Below are 22,618 nucleotides of genomic sequence, written 5' to 3'. Positions count from 1 at the left end.
ATCCCAGCAACTTGGGAGGGTGAGGCAGGAGAATCGCTTGAACCCAGGAGGCAGAGGTTGCAGTGAGCCAAGATTGCACCACTGCACTCCAGCCTGGGCAACAAGAGCGAAACTTCGTCTCAAAAAAACAAACAAAAAGAAACAAAAAAAAACATGCCCGTGATCACACAGTTTAAAGGGCAAGAGCCGGAACTCAAAGCAGTTCTGATTCTGAAGGCCTGGCTTTAGGTATTGAGTAGGGGGAAAAATTATAAACAAGAATAAAAATATCCCCTATGAAAACATCTTCTCCCCAAAAGGATGAGTTGAGATATTTCTAACCATCTGTTATCACTGCTTTGGTTCTTGGCTTTAGGAGCAGAAATATTACCTTTTCTTCTCATTGACTTCTCTTTTGCAAAACCAGGCCACCCAATCACCCCATCCCCAAAACCACAACCAATTATTCTTACACACTCCTGCTAATTACTATGAGTTATGCAGGTCCTTTCGGAGACAGAGGGAGTGATGAGGCCAGTTAGCCATAAAACATCCTCCTTCCACAAATATTCCTCACTGGGCTAAAGGCTTTGGCTACCCAGATCTTGCAACATAGTAGTATCTCTAAGCAAAAAGACTTTTTTCCCTCCTTTTTGACTCTGGATTGCATCCCATCGTGCTAAAAGAAAATGGACTGGGTAGATTAGGCATTAATTTTGACTCTCCTCTATAGGTAGGGCATGGAATGATTGATTCGCCTCTCTTTATTATGGAGACTTCCTCCTTCACACACATGGATGCCCACTGAACCCTTCTGAGGCCACTTGTCAAGTAAAATGAGGCACTTGAAAACAACTGAATGAACAACCTCCTCTTTTAAAAATTTTAATCGATTGTTTCATCTTGCCGTTGCTCTTGGTGGGTGACTTTCGCACGTGAAACACTCACCTTTTCTCCATTATGCCCTCTTACCTGCACAGGGCGCTTTTCCACCTCCTCCTTGTGCAGTGCAATCGATATTCTGTTATTCGCTGTCATTTGGATGTTACTCTGTGCAAACAGTAGTTTTAAAAAAAAACATCAGGAGCTCTGCTGTCTACACAAATCAACAACAATGAGAAACAAGAAGTGGATTACTACGGAACGAAATCCTTTTTGTTCTAAACTGTAATCAACTATATTGGATGCGAGGTTTGTCCATTTTAAAAATTTAATAATGGGTTTTGGTCCTCTTGTTTCTATAAAAAGGGCATTTATAAATATTAATATGGAATACCAGGGAAAGAACAATACATAACAATAATGAGAATCACAAAATCCCATCACATTTGACACTGTCATATCACCAGCTTAAGGATTAGCAGGTTAACCTTAGAGTTAAAAATATTGCTTTATGATTAAAAAAAAAATCTCAAAATAAAAAAAGCTCCTTGTTGCATTATATATTCGTTGTGGCTTCCTTATTTTTCTTCAGGTGATGGGATCACTGCTTCAATTAACATTTTTGGGGAGAGGAGGCTTATAAGAAGGTGGTAGGTTGACTTAGCTGCATTCTTTCTTGTTCAAGTCACGCTGAGCTTGTCTTTTGTCTAATTCTAACCCCTGACACTGCTTGAGTCAAAGGCCTGGCAACTAATACCCCCATTTTAGCTGGGGGTTTTTATCCACTTGGAGCTCCGTTTTAAATGATAAAGTTACCCAAGGTGCCAGTTTTCACCAGTATTTCTAAATACATCTAGTAAAAATGCAGCAATTTCATAGAAGTCCAAGCTATTGAGATCTAATCACTGCTTAAGCTGTGGCTTTATTCAAATCTGGATCACCAATATGGCTTAAGATGTAAATGAAGTGCAGAGAGAAATAAAGCAAGAAAATCTCTGATGGCCTTTCTCTCTTCTATTTGATGCCCGGGCCCTTATCAGTCAATTAATGCAGGTAAACTTCAGTGGCAGCATCAGTGTAACGGTACCAATGGCTGCTGTCCTCCTCCAGCCTCAGCCAAACAAAACACACTTTCGGTAGCCTTAATATGAAATGGGAAAAGGTCAAAATAAACAGCTTTGCCAAATAAATCCTGAAGATCCATTCTAATTTCCACCCAAGGATCTTTTAAGTCGTCCTGGATGCTCTTTATGATACGTTGATCCACACTTAGTTTCATTAAAACTTTGTGACTTGGTATTTTTCAACCTGATAGCTTCACTAAACTAGTTCTCAAAGTGTTCACTAAGCCGCTATGCATAAAACTACTTTGCTGTCATGGTGGCTTCTAATATCACCTCAATGCAGGCAGCAGCAGTTCTGGAAATGAACCTGATCTACATGCATTCCATCTGAGCTTGGGAATTACTTTCCTTTGGCTTTCATTGGATGTCTTCTGAGGAAGAGGTGCCGTCCTCTGCAGCCCACACCCTAAACCCTCCTGAAACTGAATGCTGAATTATCTACCACCCTGTATTTGTTCTGGAAGCAATCTACACAGAACACGACTTTTATCTGCGGAGGTTTCCAGCTGGGATTAACAGATGCTGAAACATTTGGGGAAGAGGGAGGGGCCCACAGAAAAGAAAAGAATTAAAATTAAGGTCTCTTCCAACAATAGCATGGCAAATACAGAGATTCAGACCAAGCTTAAAAAAGCAAGAGGTTTCTCAGAGAGGCACATGGAGAACCTAGCTTTACTGACGTGAGTTTTAAAATGGCAAAAGAAAAAAAAACAAAACAAAACACTCCGCTGGCCTCTTGGCTACTCTGGAATTACTTCCCAGCTGGCTAGGTCCCTCTCAGTGATTAGTAGCCCCTCAGCTTCCTTCCACCCTGAGATCTGACGGAAACCTTTATTTCTTTATCAATTGCTGTGGTCAGTATACATTACTACAGTCAACGGAACTCTTGGCAAAGGGTTTCAAAAGAGGTGGAGATCATTTTTCTAGGGGAAAAGGGGATTAAACATAAAATAAATAAATCAGCCAGGCTGAATAACGAGCTCCTAAACCCGGCTGAATCTGCACTTGTCATGTTTTCAGGGACTATGGTATCCCCACAAGGTCTACCCAACATAGCAGCCGTGGACAGCCCTGTTCAGCCTCCACTTGCTGGGGTGCAGAGTGGAAAACCAGTCCTCACCTTAGCTGTCTTTACCTTCCTCGACAAGCTGCGTCTCAGAATGCAGTGAATATAGGCCAAGATTTGACACCAGGCCTGCATTTATATGTATAAACTCTCAAACTTTGCAATCATGTCAACCTGGATTGGAAATCTGCCTCTATTGGCAACTGGCTGTGTGGCCTTGGATAACTTCTCTGAGTCTCAATTTCTTTTCTGTTTTTTTTTTTCTTCTTTTGAGACAGGTTTTGCTCTGTCACCCAGGCTGGAGTGCAGTAGTGGTGCAAACACGGCTCACTGCAGCCTCGACCTCCTGGGCTCAAGCAGTCCTCCCACCCCAAAAGTGTCTGGGCTTACAAAGACTCAAAATGTTGGGATTACAGGTTTGAGCCACCATGACTGGCCTCCATCTCTTCACCTAAAACAGAAATGATAATAACACCTTCTGCTAGCGTAGACTGGATACGGTCATTTATGTGGAGCACCAATCCTGGTGCCTGGCACATGTTGGATGCTTAATGCAGATAACATACTGATGCTTATTGTTGTATCTCTGCACGTACTGTGAATGGGCTAAGTGAGACTCTACACAGCCTCCATCTTTCTTGTTAAACCTCTAAGTTTGCTGTGGGTGCTGTTGTTAGTGTTGCCTCTATAACCAAACTGCTGCGGGATTCTCCCCCGTGACTTGGAAATTGAGGATATTTAACTCTACAACTCTACCCACTCCTCATCCCATCATTAGAAAGATAGGACAACCACGGAGGCTTGAGTCTCCAGGAATATTAGGGAAAAGTGAAAAGGCCCTTAGGAGAACTCTCAGAATAGCCCAGTGCGCTCTCCTAGGGCCATAACCCAACCTGCTTCACCCTCTTGACTCTTCCCAAGGCATTTTCCAAGATGGCTGCAGTTGCTCCGCCCACCGACTGCAACCGGTCAACAGTTACCAAGGCTGCACAATTCTGCTTTCCTCATTGAGAACCAATGCAGAAAAGTGAAACCTTGTGGTGATGAATGGATGGCTATAAAGACCAGGGAGGCGGAGGAGGAATCAGCCATAGGACGTGTTCCCTGTGATCTGGAAGAATCAGGGGTTGAGGTGTGGCTTCAGGTTTTGGGAACATGAGGAATGGGTTAGTCACCTCCCTGCTGATGGCATCAAAAAGCTCCTAATGGCCTGAGGTGCTTGGGAGAGGCCTCTTACACAGAGGAGGGGGTGGAAAGAGCACTGGGCGATGGGGTCGGGGATCCCTGCCCTTGCTCTGCCACAGAATGACTGCTTGACTTCACCTCTCTGAAGCCTAGTATCCACATCTTTAAATGAGGTAGTTGACTCCTTTACCAGGGATTATCTCTGAAGGATGAGATTATAGGAAGAACTTTCACTCCTCACTTTAAACACCTCTACTTGTTTAAAAACATTTTTTAAAACACCACATTGTATTACTTGTACAATACAAACTTTTCATTGAAATGGAAGCTCAGGGGCTAGAGCCAGATCTCCTATAAAATCCAGAGAAAATGGTGGGTAAGGATTGCATAGGTGGCCAAGTAAGGATCAACTGGGAACAACTGAGGAAAATGAGCACTTATCATGACTAAGACAAGATAGGATCCAGAATATTCTCACATAGATCATCAGATCACATTGGGCCTGTTAAACCCAGATTCCACTGAGACTGACTTCTCACACATTGGATAATCATACGATCAACTAGAGCTCCTTCCTCTAAATCTGTGGTTCCTTTGGAACATTTCCTGGTACCATGAAATGGGATCCTGAGGGGAACATGGGCAATGGAGCTGGAGCTGTCCTGCAGGCTCTCTCAGCTTGGGGACTGGCCCTTGTTGCTCAGTCAAGATGCACAGGATAGTCCTTCGAGTCTTTTGCCCTGCCACCCAGCAGCTTCAGTCTCTATTCGGAGGCCATGGGTCTAATGCGTTGTGACCGGCCTTTTCTGGCCTGAGATCATCTCCTGGGCGCCCTTGCCTTTCTCCCCTCTTCATGTTCATGTTACCAAATAATTTAGATCAGTAGTTCCCAAACCTGGCTGCATATCAGAAGCACCTGGGTAGTGAGTTAATAACAGATTCCTGAGCCCTATCCCAGGAGGTCCTAGACTAGGTGGGACCCAAAAATTGCATTTATTGTGAAGCAGTGCAGGCATTTCTGAATTTCTGATGCCACTAGGCTGGGACAGTGACATCCACTGTGACATGTTACCGGATGTTTAGGGATTCCCAGGTGCATGGTTCAGACCTGAAAACATAGTCACTCATGAACAAGCCATCCAGACAGGTGAATGTAAACATTAATCCCAACCCACTGCTGCACCACGCACAGGTGGGTGATCAGTGATGGGAACAAGGCTGAGGGTGTTCTGACAATACTGAGTGTGCCCCTCCCCTATTCCATGCGCGAGGCACTGCATCCCACTCTGTCCTATTCCATCTGCGAGGCACTGCATCCTACTCTGTCCCCGACACCCAACGGCAAGTTAACTGCAGATGGAACTAACCTTAAACCACAAGAAAAGCGCTGCAGGAGGCCTCCTTGGCTTCGGGAGAATTCAGTCCAATTTGCCACCAATGTCAAGGCTTGCTTTTGATTATGTTGATGATAAAGACTGTAAACAAAACAGCCTTTCTCTACTAATTAATTCCCTTCGAAGAACTCTAAAGATCTTTAATTACACAGTTTGAAAAGCAGCGGTTACCCGATCGGCCTGATTGGGCTCTGCGCTCCTCTCTCTGTCCACCTGAATGAAATATTTTCTTGTTTTCCCTGCTTCACACACCTAGGACGGGCTTGCAGTAAATCCTGTCAACTAAACGCCTGACAAAAGTGCTCTGATGTCAGGTATAAAGAATGCCACCTACAGCTTAATGTCTGGAAAAAAAATTCTGAGGGCTGCAAACAATGAAGGTTTTTGTCTTCTTAATGCCCAGTATGCAATCGAGTGGAAATGCTACTTCCATCCATAATCTACAAATGAAATTAAAGTTGTTGAAAGACACAGAGTAAACCAGAAGCCTTTGTTTCTTTGCAGAACAGGAAAAATTTAAACCACTAAATGTTTTAGCAGATTTACTAAATTTCCAATTAAATCATGAAATCTATTATTGCAGAGCTCTAAGAAGGCAGTATCTTTCCCATTCTTTTCTCTGTCTCTCTCTGCCTCCTCCTATCCACTTGTGAACACAGATGTATGATATGCTATAAGCAAGCCGAACTCCCAAGTCCCCCAACATGTATATAGCCTCTGTGACATCTGGGGGAAATTGGGGTACAGAGAGGGGCACACGAGCCTCAAGGTAAATGAGGCCAGCTCAGCGGTGATTTTAGGGAGAGGTGGGGCCAGGTTTTGGGGAAAACAGGAATTTTCCTTCTCTCTGTGCTTGCCGGGTTCCTGGGCCCCCAGCAGGTCGAGGCAGCAGGCGGGAGCAGAAAGGCATCAATCAGGAGCTCAGGCATGGGGAGGGAGTCAGATCTGCTATACAAGAGCACCCTCTGCCAGTTGGCACAGGGGGCTGGCTGGAGAGGCCTGTGGCCCAGAGTCAGGGGAAAGGGCGCAGCACCCTGCATTCAAAGCTTGCAGGGCTGGGAGCCAGGCAGGAGAGAGATTCTATCTTCAAAATAGACAGCACACTCACCTCTGGAACAATAGCTGGTGCAGGCAGGAGCAATGCTGATTTTCCAAGGGCTCTCCACATTAATCCTCCCCACCAAATCCAGCCACTAGGAGCCTGAATGGTCCTCCAGACACCCATTCAGTAGAAAATGACGGGTGATTTTTGCCCTTGTCTCCTGAGATCTCCGGTGAGCACCGCTGCTCTGGCTGACATGTGTTTATAAAGATAAAGCACCAGGCTACTTTGGGGGCCCTCCCAGGCTATTACAAAGAGCAAGTGGTGCCAACCATGGCTTTTTAGAATTGAGCTGTTAAATTTTTTTTTATATGCACCTCTTTCTGAAAAGGATTTGAAGCAACTTACAAAAAGGCAAACACAATAAAGTCATTCAACTAAAATTAGAGAAGCAAAGCCATGGAAACAAGGAAGAACCAAGCATTGACTAGGAAGTATAATAGAATTACTGTGATTTAGCATCAGATTAGGCCTTGAGCTTCCTGGCAGCCAGAGCAAGAAAGGATACCCAAGGAGACAGTCCATACAACCTTTTAGAAGGAAGCGGGACAATTCTCTAAGAGAGGTGTTTTGTTTTTTCTTCCGGCATTAACTTTCTTTCTTTTCTTTCTGTGTGTGTGTGTGTTTTCTGAGACAGAGTTCCACTCTTGTTGCCCAGGCTGGAGTGCGGTGGTGTGATCTCAGCTCACTGCAACCTCTGCCTCCCAGGTTAAAGCGATTCTCCAGCCTCAGCCTCCCAAGTAGCTGGGATTACAGGCGCCCACCAACATGCCCAGCTGATTTTTGTAATTTTAGTAGAGACAGGGTTTCACCATGTTGGCCAGGCTGGTCTCAAACTCCTGACCTCAGGTAATCTGCCCGCCTCAACCTCCCAAAGTGCTGGGATTACAGGGGTGAGCCACCACGCCCAGCGCATTAACTTTCTTTTAGGAGACTTTGTGTAGGAAACTTTGAGAACATTATACAGTGTGTCTATCAATCTTGTTATATAGTAAATGCAGAAGCTATTCTGATATTGCTCTTTCTTGCTATAATCTTTGGCATTTGCAAAGGGCATATATGAGTCGCAACTCAATAATGGTAAATCTTAATGGGATAAAACAAAGTGTGGGGTGAAGGGTGGCTACACAAATGTGAATCAAATTTTAGTTCTTGTCCACCATGGTGGTATGTGCCTGTAGGCCCACCAGGGAGGCTGAGTTGGGAGAATCACGAGAATCAGTTGAGCCTAGGAGTTTGAGGCGACAGTGCACTATGATCATGCTGGTGAATAGCCACTGTATTTCAGAACATAGCAAAATTCATCTCTAAAAAATAAAAATAAAATTTAGTTTTGGGGTACTTCATTCATTCACTGGTGCATTTGATATTTATCAAGTGCCTACTAAGTGTCAGGCTCTAGTAAGGGAAATAGAGCAGTGAAGCAATGGGCAAAGTCCTGCTCTCAGGGTATGATCTAATTTGATGCTAAGAAAGAACTTACCATCCCCAGAGGAGTGGGTGGATAGCAGGCAAGATTCCTGGAGTTCAGTTGCTAAGTAAGAGCGAGTGTAACAAATAGAGTGCTTTCAGATACAGATTTCAGAAATCTCACCTCAAACTGCCTTAAATAATAAAGAAATGTGATTTTTTTTTTTTAAATTCAGTGCCTCAGCAACGCCTTCTCTGGGTTATTCCATCTTCACTGTTGGCCCCATCCTTGGACTCATAGCAATACGACTGCAACAGTTTTGGGAGTCACAAAAGGAACAAGCTGCAGAGCAACACAGAAGACTGTTTCTTCCTGTTGCTTCCTCTTAGGATGGAGGAAAAATGGTCTAGCCCATGTCAGACTATTTTGTCTCACTGGCCAGATGGCCCACATGTCCATTTCTGATCCCATCCTGTCATGGAGGCTGGGGTCACTCTTAGACCAACCAAGCCACTCCTGGAGTTGGCTTCCCCTCTAATTCTTGGCCAGGTGTGAAAGGAAGACACTCGAGCAAAATTGTGGTTGTGTTGGGAAGGAAGAAGAGGCAGGGGAGAAATGGATGCTGGGCAGACAGCTAACACTATCATTTTGGCCTTTAAATGCCAACCCTTTGGGGAATGTGAAGATTAGTGTAGAGTCATCAAGGCTGTTGGAATGTCTGTCTACCTAGGCATCTCAGGAAAAGAACCTTACTAAATAGCAAATCCTTACTATTTGCCTGATTTCTTGACTGAGACTTCCTGTTCTCCCTATCTGCCAATTCCTCGGTTAAAGACTTTACTTTTGTTTGTACACATTAAAAAAAAAATTCTTTTAACTGGTCTTCCTACCTCCAATCTTACCCAAATCTAGTCCAACTTCCACATTGTTAGTAGAAACATCTCAAAGATAAATGTATAATATTATTCTCTTGTATAGCAACCTCTTTGACTTGCTATCACCTGTAATATAAAGTTAAACATCTTTGCATTAACATACCAAAAAAATAAAATATTTAGGTGTACATCTAACAAAATTTGTACAACATTTATGTTAGAAAAACTAAAAAACCTATGAAAGAAATCAAAGTAGAGCTAAATAAATCAAAAGATATTCCATGCTCATGGATAGGAAGGCTAAATATTATTAATATGTCAGTTCTTCCCAACATGATCCATAGATTTAATGCAATGCTAATCAGAATTCCAGCAAGTTATTTTGTGAGTATCAACAAATTGATTGGAAAGTTTATATGTTTATTTTTTTCCTTACCGATAGCACTCCCGCAAACATGGTGAATGTTCCTAAAACCCACCGCACTTTCTGTAAGAAGTGAGGCAAGCACCAACCCCACAAAGTGATACAGCACAAGAAGGGCAAGGATTCTCTGTATGCCCAGGGAAAGTGGTATTATGACAGGAAGAAGAGCGGCTGTGGTGGGAAAACTAAGCCAATTTTCTGGAAAAAGGTTAAAATTACAAAGAAGATTGTGCTAAGGCTTGAGTGCATTGAGCCCAACTGCAGATCTGAAAGAATGCTGGTTATGAAGAGATGCAAGCGTTTTGAATGGGGAGGAGTTAAGAAGAGAGAGGGCCAAGTCATCCAGTTCTAAGTGTCATCTTTTGTTTGATTAGGAAGACAATAAAATCTTGAGTTAAAAAAAAGAAAGTTTATATTGAAAGGCAAATAAAACCAAGAAGAGTAAACACAATATTGAAGAAAAAGTCAGAGGTCTGAAGCTAGCCAACTTCAAGACTTATGATAATACTACAGTAATCGAGGCAGTATGGTATTGGTGAAAGAATAGACAAATAGATCAATGAAACAGAATAGACTCACAGAAACAGACAAGTATAGCCAACTGATTTTTGACAAAGGAGTAATGGCAATTCAATGGAGAAAGGATATTCTTTGCAACAAATGATGCTGAAACAACTGGACCATGCAAAGAAAGGAAAAAGAAAAAGAATCTAGATGTAAATCTTACACCTTTTGCAAAATTAATTCAAAATGGATCATCAGCCTAAAGTAAAATGCAAAACTATTAAACTTTTTGAGATAGTATATGAGAAAATCTAGATAACATTGGATTGGGTGATGACTTTTTAGATATAACACACACACACAAATGATTCATGAAAGAAAGAAAAAAATCAAAAAGAACTTTATTAGAATTAAAAACTTCTGCTCTGCAAAAGACACTATTAAGATAATGAAGAGACAAGCTACAGACTGGGAGATAATATTTGCAAAACACCTACCTGATAAAGTACTTGTATTCAAAATACACAAAGAACTCTTCAAATTTAACAGTAAGGAAACAGACAACCCCATTTAAAACTGGGTGAAAGATCTGAATTGATATCTCAACAAAAAAGATATAGAGATGGCAATTAAGCACATGAAAAGATGCTCAACATTAGGGAATTGCAAATTAAAACAACAGTGAGGTACCATTACATATCTATTAGAATGGGTAAAAACCAAAACACTGACAACATCAAATCCTGGTGAGGATATAGAGCAACAGGAACTCTCGTTTATTGCTGGTGGGAATACAAAATGGTATAGCCACTATTGAAGACAGTTTGGCAGTTTCCTACAAAGCTAAACATAGTCTTACCCTATGACCCAGCAATCACACTCTTTGGTGTTTTACAAAAATGAGTTGAAAATGTATGCCCACACAAAAACTTGACATTTACAATTGTCGAAAATTTGAAAACAACCAAGATATCCTTCAATAAGCAAATGGATAAACAAACTCAAGTATATCCATATAATGGAATATTAGTCTGTAATAAGAAGTGAGCTATCAAGCCACAAAAAGACTCAGAGGGGCCTTACATGCTCATTGCTAAGTAAAATAAGCCAGTCTGGACCAAGCACAGTATGACTCACACCTGTGATCCCAGTACTTTGGGAGGATGAGATGGGAAGATGACTTGAGGCCAGGAGTTTGAGACCATCCTGGGCAATGTAGCAAGGTCCTGTTTCTACAAAATAAAAATATTAGCCAGGCCTATATTAGCCAGGTAACTAGCATCTATAGTCCAAACTACTCAGGAGGCAGAGGTAGGGGGATCCCTTGATCCCAGGAGTTCAAGGCTGCAGTGAGCTATGATCATCCCATTGTACCCCAGCCTGGGTGACAAAGTGAGATTCTGCCTCTAAAAATTCCTTTTTTAAAAAAAGAAAAAGTAATTCTGAAACGGCTACATACTATATGATTCCAACTATATGACATTCTGTAAAAAGCAAAAATATAGACAGTAGAAAGATCCATGGTTGCCAAAGGCTTCAGGGAAGATGGAGGAGGATTAATGGGTAGAAAATAGGAGACTTTTAGGGCAATGAGGTTGTTTTTGTGTGACTCACACTTGTGGGTATATGACGGTGTGCATTTGTTGAAACCCGTAAAACTGAACAACACAAAGAGTGAATCCTAATGTAAACTATAGATATTAGTTAATAATAGTGTATCAATATTGCTCATCAACTGTAACTAATGTATCACACTAATGCAAGATGTTAATGAGGGAAACTGATGGGGAAGAGAAGAGGGGATAAGAGAGGGTGGAAACTGTATTTTCCAACCAATTTTTCTATAAATCTAAAATTGTTCAAAAAAAAGTCTACTAATTTAAAAAAATATTTACTATGACATAAAAGACTCTTCACTGTCAAGATGGTATCATTTGCCCTAAACGTAGCCCCACAAATTCTTGCCTATATCCTTTTCATTTTTGAACTTCTCATTTTTCCTAACCACGCAGTGCTATTTTTTTGGAGTCCAGAACATTGCACTTTGCTTAGAATATTGCTTTCTTTATTCACTGACTGACTGACATGACAAACTTCTATGCATCAAGGTAAGCACTGCTTGCATGCCTACTATGTGCCAAGCCTGTCAAAGTCCCTACCCTAGAGAAGCCCGCAATCTATTGGAAAGAAAACAACCCCAACAACCATCATTTTTTTTTGTTTTTTGAGACAGTCTCGCACTGTCGCCCGGGCTGGAGTGCAGTGGAATGATCTCAGCTTACTGCAACCTCTGCCTCCATGTAGAACAAAAATCATAGTCCTCATGCTATGTGAAGAAAGAAAATTGGGACCAGCATCCAAGTTTCTTCATGACCAGTCCAGAGCACTTTCTCTGTGTCTCAAAGCCACCCTTAAGGAAGCAGAGGCTCAATGAGTAGGATGGTCAAGGCCAACACTTATTGAGCACTCACGGTTATATTGTCTAATTTAATGCTAACAGTAGTCTTGTGGGGTAGATTTCAATATTTCTAATTTAAAGAAGAGAAAACAGGCTCATTGAAATTGTCACTTGCCTAAGGTCACAAAGTTTTATTTTTTAGTTATTGATGCAAACGTATGAGGCACATGAGAAATTTTGTTCCATGCATATAATGCATAATGATCAAGTCAGGGTTTTCAGGGCATCTAAGTACAATGCATTTTTGTTAAGTATAGTCACCCTACTCTGCTATCAAACATTGAATTTATTCTGTTTTACTACTGTATGTTTGTACCCTTTGACCCAGTTCTCTTCTTCCTCCTCCGTCACCCCACTCATCCTTCCTAGTCTCTGTTAGTTGTTATTCCACTTCCTTCCTTCATATGATCAAATTTTCTAGTTCCCTTATATAAGTGAGAACATGCGATATTTGTCTTTTTGTGCTTGGCTTATTTCACTTAACATAACGACCTCCAGCTCCATCCAAGTTGCTTCAAATGACAGGATTTCATTCTTTTTATGGCAGAATAGTATTCCATTGTGTATATATACCACATTTTCTTTACTCATTCATCTGCTGATTCCATATCTTTGCTATTGCTATTGCTTTGCTATTGTGAATAGTGCTGCAATAAATATGTGAGTGCAGGTATCCCTTTGATATATTAATTTCATTTTCTTTGGGTAGATGCCCAGTAGTGGGATTGCTGAATCAAATGGTCATTCTATTTTTCGTTTTGTGAGAAATCTCCATACAATCTTCCATAGTGGCTTTAGTAGTTTACATTCCCACCAACCATGTGTAAGAGTTCCCTTTTCTCTGCATCTTCACCAATATCTGTTAATTTTTGTCTTTTTAGTAATAGCTATTCTGATGGGGCTAAGATGATATCTCATTGTGGTTTTGATTTGCATTTCTTTGAGGATTAGTCATACTGAGCATTCAAAAAATATACTTCACATGCCTGTTGGCCATTTGTATGTCTTCTATTGAGAGCTATCCATTTCCTTTGCTCACTTTTTAGTAGGACCTTTTTGTCCTGTTGAGTTCCTCATATATTCTGGAATTAGTTTCTTTCAGATGAATAGTTTGCAAATATTTCCTCCCATTCAACAGGTTTTCTCTTCACTCTGTTGATTGCTTCCTTTGCTGTATAGAAGCTTTTTAGTTTAGTCTAATTTATCTATTTTTGTTTCTGTTGCCTGTGTTATTGAGGACTTAGTCACAAATTATTTGCCTAGACCAATGTCTGGGAGAGTTTTCTTTTAGGTTTTCTTCTAGTATTTCTATAGTTTTGGGTCTTATGTTTAAGTCTTTAATCCACTTTGAATTGGTTTTGTATATGGGGAGAAATGGGGCTCAGTTGCATTCTTCTGCATTTGGCTATCCAATTTTCCCAGTGAGAGCCTAGATTCAAATCCAATTTCACTGGACCCCAAAACTCATGAATTTTCTTTCTATGATGTCAATGTACTGCCCAGTTTTCTGAATTGGGAAACTTTGAAAAGGAGTTACATAATAAATGTTGTTATTATTTTTTTTGAAAACTGGCTTCCCTCTGCTATTTAATAAGAATGAGGTGATGACCATGCTTCAGATGCAGTGGATCAGGTGAGAGTTGATGGTTAATCTAATGCAGTTGTCAGCAAAGGGAGGGGCCAAAGCATGGCACATGCAGCCTCTGTCCTGCTCAGTTTACACCTGCAACATTGGATCTCGTTTTGGAAGCTGCCTTTCAAGAGGAACATTGATTTTGGACACCACGGCCCTGGAAGGTGACAACAATGGGAGGTGTGAGCCTAGAAACCATTTTTTTAATGAATAAAGAGATTAGCTGTGTCTAACTTGGAGAAAACTGAGGAAGGCCATTGTTGTGGATAAAAAATGAAAAGTACTATTAGTAGAGGAGTAGTGGACTCACACCATGTGTTCCAGGAAGAAAGACTAAAACCAACATACATGAATGCAAACCAACTCACAGAGAAAAGAGTGCTCGAAGCCATGGTGGAAAGACTGGCCATGACATGGTGAGCTCCTTATGCTCTGCTCATCATTGTCCTCCCATGTCTTTGTCTCACATTTATGACCACCTGACACGTATGCTAGGAAAAAAATATCTGTGCATCTTGGCCCAAGTCCTCTAAAAGGCAGTGCCCAAGGCAATAGTTTACATGGTTACCCTTTATTGGGGTGCAAGTTACAATCCTAGGGAAGCAGAAGTGAGGGGAAAGTCAATTGAGGCAGAGAAGCAGTGAGATAAATATGGGAGGATGTTACTGAGCTGGTCTCAGCTTCGAAACAGGTGCCACTGATTGCTCAATCCTGTAGGGTTCATTAGAAAGACCATGTGAACTGCATCACAGTCTGTCCAGGAGGAGAAAGGGAGATAAGTGATCCCAAGAGTTGCCTTCCATCCCTGTCTCCCATTGGCTAGAGTCTGGCCCATAGGTAGTTTACCTTTTTGCACTGTGGATTGCATTACCTGTCTCTGTGCAGCCATTGGGGAGGCCAGCACCCCTGCCTGAGAGAACAATCCAGCCAGTGGACTCCCCTGTCTGCTGGGGTGACAGCAGCAGCAGCAGTGACCTTGATCCATGACCCGGGGAGTGGTCAAGCTGTCACTGGAGCCACTCTGGCTGGAAATGGAGGGCAGCACACAGTGGCCCACAGGCTGAGTCTAACAGAGTTTGAGCCAGAAGGGAAATAAATTGTCCAGGAATGAGGGAAGGAAGGTGCTATGACTGAATGCTTCTGTTTCCCCCAAATTCCTATGTTGCAATCCTAATCCCCAAGCTGATGGTATTTGGAGATTGGGCCTCTGGGAGGTAATTAGGTTATGATGGGGAAGCCCTTATGAATGGGATTAGTGCCCTTATAAAAAGGACCCCTGGCCGGGCACAGTGGCTCATGCCTGTAATCCCCGCACTTTGGGAGGCCGGGGTGGTTGGATCACGAGGTTAGGAGATCGAGACCATCCTGACTAACACAGTGAAACCCTGTCTCTACTAAAAATACAAAAAAGTTAGCCAGGCATGTTGACGGGCTCCTGTAGTCCAGCTACTCGGGAAGCTGAGGCAGGAGAATGGCGTAAACCTGGGAGGCAGAGCTTGCAGTGAGCTGAGATTGCACCTCTGTACTCCAACCTGGGCAACAGAGCCAGACTCCATCTCAAAAAAAAAAAAAAAAAGGACCCCCAAGATCTCTTATGCCATGTGAAGACACAGCAAGATGACGCCCCTCAAGGAACCAGGAAACAGGCCCTCACTAGACACTGAGTCTGCCAGCACCTTGATCTTGGACTTCCCAGACTCCTGAGAAATTCATGTCTATTGTTTATATGTCATTCAATGTTATTCTGTTCTAGCATCCCAAATGGAATAAGACAGAAGGGAGTAACAGTCGGGGGAAATCCACTGCCTAGTCCTGGCTTGTGGTATAATAACAGCAATAGATTCTGAATGAGCACTTAGTATGGGCCAGTTTGCATTTATTATATCATCGAATCCCCTCAGCATCCTATAGAGGAAATATCATTGCCTACATTTTCTAGATGAAGCTGATGCTCAGAGAGGTCAGGTCCAAGGCCCTGCAGAGGTCTCCCAAATGAGAAGGAAAGGTGGGATCACGAACTCCTAAACACATGCAACACCCTAGCTCCTCACCCAAGGCTACTGCTCCTGGAAGAGAATGCCTTAAGACACAGAAAGCAGGTGCTCTGCACATTCAGAAGGCTGGAGTGTGCTGGCCAAGCTCCACCTTAATAACCTGGGAAACACACAGTCATCTCAAGAAAGCAAATAGGTTATGTCAGTGCAATGCAAAGGCATTTTGGACAACAGACTTAGTGAGTAATGTCTGAAAGCTCAGTGTGGATCACTGACTTGCCCTAGAAACATCACAATTTACCAAAAAATTACGCACTTCATTCTGAATATGTAGGTAGAGAACTATGTGGGAAGCTTTATGCCACTCTCCAAAGGCAAAGAAATAAGATTGTAGCCGAAAAGTAGTAGTAAATGGAGTGTTCCTCATGTGGACCTATGGAACTTTGGGATGCTGGGGTGTCCTGCTTCTGGCCAGCATATGAGATGGGGGAAAGCAATGTTGCATCTTGCAAGCATAGTGCGAGGGCACGAAGGATCTGGGAACAGAGGCAACGTCTGAACCACAGGCACCCACCCCTGCTCTGAGTTATGGAAGGAAAGGCAAGAAACAATCCAGGAAGAAACTGCTTCATGATGCTGAGGGCTCCTTCTCTTTCTTGGTGCTTATCAAATACCATCCAGAACACACAGTGATGTTGAGAGTTGACCCTGGGCTGGGGACTGCCATTATCACCAGCCTCCAAGGGCATCAAACATTCCAAAGAGATCATGTGTCTTTCTCTGCCAGACTAACTCAGGCTCCTATGGATGGTATCTGCCAACACTTTGGAAATATGGAGAAATGCAAAAATCCTCTCTACTTCAATTCAGGGATAAATTGAAGGTCATGTTCAAGACCAAGCCTAAGTTAGCAGGGGGGCCTACAGGGACATTCCACTCCTTGGCTGCCACACGCAGGAGTGAAGAGGGCCTTGCAGATGTTAATGTAGCCCTATCTCAGCATAGAGAGGTCACCGTTCAATACCCTGGGAGCTGGTTAGGAGAGAAAAGCCAGCGATCATTGGGGAAAGGGCAACTGCAAAGTCATCTCAAAGATCGCTCTTTCAGGTTTAGGCGAGGTAGCCTGAAACAGGAAGCAGGCTGTCGATGGAACAGGTTCTCATTATTTGTTTGGCATCTGGCTGCTATTTGAAGGGCTAAATATACCTTGGGTAACCCTGAATACCCCAAACCCATCTGTTCCTCTGGCGTCATGTTGCTTCAACTCTCTTCTAAAGTTCAAAGCCCTGAGCATGGCGTACAAAGCCCTTCTGTAGATGGCCCCACCAGCCATTCCACACTCTTTCCCCATCACTGTAGCCTTCACTCCTATTTATGAGGCACTCAGACCTACTTGCTACTTCCCAAACACGCTGCATAGAGATGTGCTTGCATAGCTGGGTTTTCCCTCTTGGCTCCTGTCATGGCAATGAGAAAGACATCCTGCTCTGCCAGTCCCAGGAAATGAGACATTCTAAATAGCCTGAAGCCAAGTCCAGCTGTGCCTAACCTGGATCAGCCAAACTCTAGTCTTATCACTAGAGTTGTGCTTACACATCACTAGGTGTGTAAGCAAGAAATAAGTGCTCGTTGTCATACGCTACTGCCCCATCTTTCTGTATCTCTCCTTCACAGAAGGGCTCCCCCCAGTCTTTACCTGTTTTATAGCCTGTTCTCCGCACTCTGCCAGGCATCTCCGTCCCTCACTTGTGTCTGAAAGCTTTTTCTTCACTTGTTCCTCATCGGCATTTAAGCTGGCTCCGCTGGCTCCAATCATTAAACTAAAACATCCATATTGATCCCCAAGTTCTCCTTCAGTAATCATCCTCACTCTCCTTCTCAGTCTGAATTCTTGGTGAGTTGTCCATGTCAGTTGCTCAGCTCCTGTCTTCATATCCTAATTTCCCACTCATTCCTCCAGGATTATCGGCGTGTGCCACTATGCCCAGCTAATTTTTGTATTTTGGTAGAGATGGGGTTTCACCATGTTGGCCAAGCTAGTCTCGAACTCCTGACCTCAAGTGATCTGCCACCCTTGGCCTCCAAAAGTACTGGGATTACAGGCATGAGCCACAGCACCTGGCCTCATCTCTGCCCTTCTCTTAAAGATGGATGTTTCTCAGGGCCCTTTCCTTGCCCCTCATTTATTCCTACTCTGTGTCCTTCCTATGGGAGGTCACATCCACTGCAAGGGTTTCATGTACCGTCTATATGTTGGTGGCCTCCAGTCCTCATCTCTAGACCAGAACTCACTACTGAGTGCCAGACCCATAATCCGGATTCCTACTGGAGTATCATCTCTCTATTTCGCAAATATTTTGCTGACTACTCCTGTCTTCCAGACACTTGTTGTAGGTGCTGGATGTACAAGTAGTGAACAAAACAGACAAAAATCCCACCCTCATGAAGCATAGAGGTCACTAGAATTGGGGCGGTCGGACAGTAAATAAATAAGATGTTAGCACTATCAGAGGATGGTGAGCAGAGGGCGATGTCACCTGCTTGTATTTCTAAAGGCTCTTTCTGGCTATTGTGTTGCAAATAGACTGGGAAGGGGGATAGGAGTGAGAGCAGAGAAAGGTGGGAACAGGGATACCAGCTACTGGACATCTATTTTTAAATGCCCCATGGGCATTTAATCTCTAACACTGAGCTCACTATCCTTCTTCTAAACTTGCTCTTCCTTGTGCTCAGGACACCCAAATCCACCAAGGACTCAAGCCAGACCTGGAATTTCTGCCCACTGCAGCCCCTTTTCCTCACATCAAACCAGTCACAAGTGCTGTCCACTCTAGCTTCTGAATATCCCATTCATTCATTTATTCATTCATTCATTCACTCACTCACTATTTCACTAGTTTGTCAAACATTTACTGGATACTGACCATGTTTCAGGCCAGTACTAGAAAGGTAGATAATGGTCTCTGCCCTCTGGGAGCTTACAGTTTAGTGTGTGAAACAGATAACAAAACCCAAAATGAAACATTACACATCTGACTTCCTCTCATGCTAAGGGCTATAAAGAAACTAGTTTCAACAAAGGAGAAAAATAGCAATACTCTTAGGTAAGGTGGCCAGGGAAGGACCTCCTTAGGAAGAGATGCCTGAGAAGGGATGAGTCACCGGTGAAGAATGATGTATTAATTTCCTAGGGCTGCAGTAACAAATTCCCTCAAACTGTTACAGTCTAACCAATATACCACAATGTAGCAGTTTCTCATTATAAGGTATCACCCAGAGTTCTTTGTCTCAGGACCCTGGACATAATGGGTGAGGTTGGAGCGAAAGTTTAATAAGCCAAAGAAGAAGTTCTTTGCTGCAGAGAGGGGACCTGGAAGAGGGCTGTCGTTTTACAGTTGCATGCAAAGGCTTTTACAGGAAATTGATGAGGGCTGGGTGTCTCATTTGCCTAAGGCACACATTTCTGGTAGCTCCACCCCGTCTTCCTAGTGGGCATGTGGGCCCGTAGCTTGAGTTACTCCATATTGCTTGGTTCCCCTTACTGCACATGCGTCAGGGATGGAATTTTCCATTGCGGGCATGTCTGGGCAAGTCACCTGTGTAGCTTTTCTTATCTCTATGGCTGTAGCATGTCTCAGGCAAGCCCTCCTGTGCAAGTTCCCTTATCTGTCCCTGCAGGCTGTTTTTTTGTTTGAAAGGATTCAACCAAAGAGCCACCCTGTCTGCCTAATCATTTTTTTTTTCCTTTCTCCTCAATCAAAACTGACACTTCTTGTCATTCCTTGGCTTATGGACACATCACTCCAGTTTCCACCTCCACATGGTCACATTCCCTCCATGTCTCTATCTCTGTGTGTCCTCTCCTCCTATGAGGTTACTAATCATTAGATTTTGGGTTCACCCTAAAGTGAAGTGTGGCTTCACCTTAATAAATTGGGATCTACAGAGATCCTATTTTCAAATAAGGCCAGAATTTCATGGAGACACTATTCAACCTAGTACAAAGGAACACTCTTTTACAGGCATACGGGGCAGTTTTTACAGAGGCCCTCAGGTGAAAGGGCTTAGAGTGTTTGGAGCCAGGGTGGCTGAAGTGTAGGCGCAAGGAGTAGAACGAACCCAGGTGAGCTGGGAAAGAGGCAGACCCAGGGTATGAAGGATTGTAACAGGAAAGGGCTGAAGTGTAAGGAAAAGCATCTCTCCAGATGAAGAACATCAGAGTGTGTGATACAAAGAAAGAAAGAAAGAGAGAGAGAGAGCGCGCGAGAGCGCAATGAAAGGGTACAGAAGAGGACAGAAATAAAGGAACAGAGTCCTTGAGAAGGCGGTGGTTCAGGAGTGGAGGAGGGGAAGATAGACACAGAAGTAGACGGTAAGGGAAAAGGGAAATCGTGTCTAAAGGCTTCTATTTTCTCGATGACATTGGATAGCTAAGAGGTGGAGGAATGGGAGGTGAAGTGTGGAGAAGAAAGCTTGGGATGTTTGTCTTGGAGAGTGAGAAGTCATGCTTGCCAGGATGGCTGGGCAGTGTTAAGAGTCTGTTCAGGGTTTGGTTTCTAGAATATGTTCATTTTTCTTTCTCCCCACTGTTATCGACCTAGTTCAGACCACACAATTACCCTGTATAACTGCAACCACCTCTGATAGGGTTCTTTTCTTCCCACCATGCCCCACCCCCACCCCAACCCAGTCTATTCCCTTCCCCACATTGCTGTCACCACGGTCATTCGAAGTTTATGTGGCATCACTCTCCACCTTAAAGTCCTTCCCCTAGTTTCCCACTGCCCTCCAGATAAAACCCAACTCTTTATTGTGGCTCTCAAGATTGTTATCAGCTGGCTTATGCTTCACTAGCCTCATTTCTTGCCACTTCCACTCAAATTCTGCACTTCTTTTTGAGACGGGTTTTGCTCTGTCACCCAAGCTGGAGTGCAGTAGTGCGATCATAGCTCACTGTGGCCTGAAACTCCTGGGCTTAAGCCCACCTCAGCCTCTGGAGTAGCTGGGACTACAGGCTTGCACCACCACACCCAGTTAGTTTTTTTCTTTTTCTTTTTTCAGAGACAAGGAGTGGCGGCTGGGGTGGGGTAGTGATGGGGGTTTCACCATGTTGCTCAGGCTGGTCTCAAACTCCTGTCCTCAAGCGTTCCTCCCACCTCATCTTCCCCAAGAGCTGGGATTACAGGCGTGAGCCACCACACCTGGCCTAAATTCTGCATTTCAATCACTCAGAATTACTTTATAAATTCCTTTAACGTGCTGTCCTCGCCCCTTCAAGGCTTTGCACTTGCTCATCCCTGTTTCTGAACCCTCTTTCCCCTCTTCTCTAGCACTCCCTAGTCATCCGCCCTCTCCTCCTAACTCTCCTCCTCCTTCCAGCTCAGTTAGTCCCCTCTGCCAGCCAGCTTTCTTTGACATCCTCCACTCTGAGTCTAGATAGGTTTCCCATACAACCCTCTATGTTTCCCTTATTAGAGCAAGTACACCTTATAATGCAATTGCTCCTTTGCCTATCTTAGGTCCTCATAAAAGTATAAACCCCTTAAAGTGTCCTGTTTTTCATATTCCTTGACACATGCCAGATACTTTTTAAAATGTGAAATAAGTGAATAAATGAAAATATTAAAACAGTTAATGTCTATGCTAAAAGTCATAAGTAACTCAAAGCTTTCAAACAATTGATTCTGCTTCCCCTCAAGGCACAATGGGATTGGCCTTGATGCAGGGGACGTCAGGGAACCGCACTCTGCACGGCCATCAGGACTCAGACCCCTGTTTCATGCTCTGCTTCTCAGTTGGACTTCTGGCTTCCATCGTGAACCGCATGAGGCTTTGGGAGGGCTCTCCGCAGGATAATTTCTGCTGTGTCTTTCTGCTTCTTTGCACCTCCTGTCTCTTCTGTAATTAGTGGTCTCTGTTATTTGGTCATAGGGAATGCTTTTCTTTGTAAGTGCTCACTCAGCTTCTGAGAGCCTTGAAAGAGTGTGTCTTGGAGTCTCCCGGGTCATTTGATTTTGAATTCCCAGAAATTGTTATTGTAAGCTGCTCTTTTCTTGGAGCATAAATAACTGTCCCAGTTCTCATACTTCCTACTCTGCCTTCAGGCAGTGTCCTAAGGATGTGCTTCCACTCACACCCAAGTAGTCCTAGAACGACTTCTCAAATGACAAAAAAGCAGCAGAAGATGCTCTGGTTTCTGTTTTGCATTACTTTCCTACATGGAGGCCTTCTGATCTTTTTGGAAGCATGCTGATTCAACTGCTCATGCATGCAGATCCAATTCCTGCAGACTGGCAAGATCACTCTGCATCTTTAACCCATTCCATTGACGAACTAATAGTTTCCCTTCTCAGTTTAAAAACGTGAAATAAGTAAATAAATGAAAACATTAGAACAGTTAATGTCTATGCTGAAAGTCATAAGTAACTCAAAGCTTTTTTTTTTTAAACTAAAAACAAAGTTTTTTGTCTTCAGAGAAGTCCTCACCTAGCTTTCATGTCATCAGTGGGTAAAACTGGCTATCTTTTGCTCTTCCTCATGTTCTAATCAATGTACTGATTAGTGTGCTTTGGATGTCACATAAATAG

General features: G+C 43.2%; 1 pseudogene; it reads left to right on the top strand.

Annotated features, from left to right (window-relative positions):
- The first annotated feature begins 9,473 nt into the window (after positions 1 to 9,473).
- LOC107130423 (large ribosomal subunit protein eL42-like) lies at positions 9,474 to 9,794 on the top strand (annotated as a pseudogene).
- Positions 9,795 to 22,618: the final 12,824 nt, after the last annotated feature.

The sequence above is a fragment of the Macaca fascicularis genome, chromosome 7 (assembly GCF_037993035.2).
Source record: "Macaca fascicularis isolate 582-1 chromosome 7, T2T-MFA8v1.1".
In the NCBI taxonomy this organism is placed as follows: Eukaryota; Metazoa; Chordata; class Mammalia; order Primates; family Cercopithecidae; genus Macaca; species Macaca fascicularis.
The sequence above is the reverse complement of the archived record's forward strand: the minus strand, read 5'-3'. Positions and strand labels throughout refer to the sequence as shown.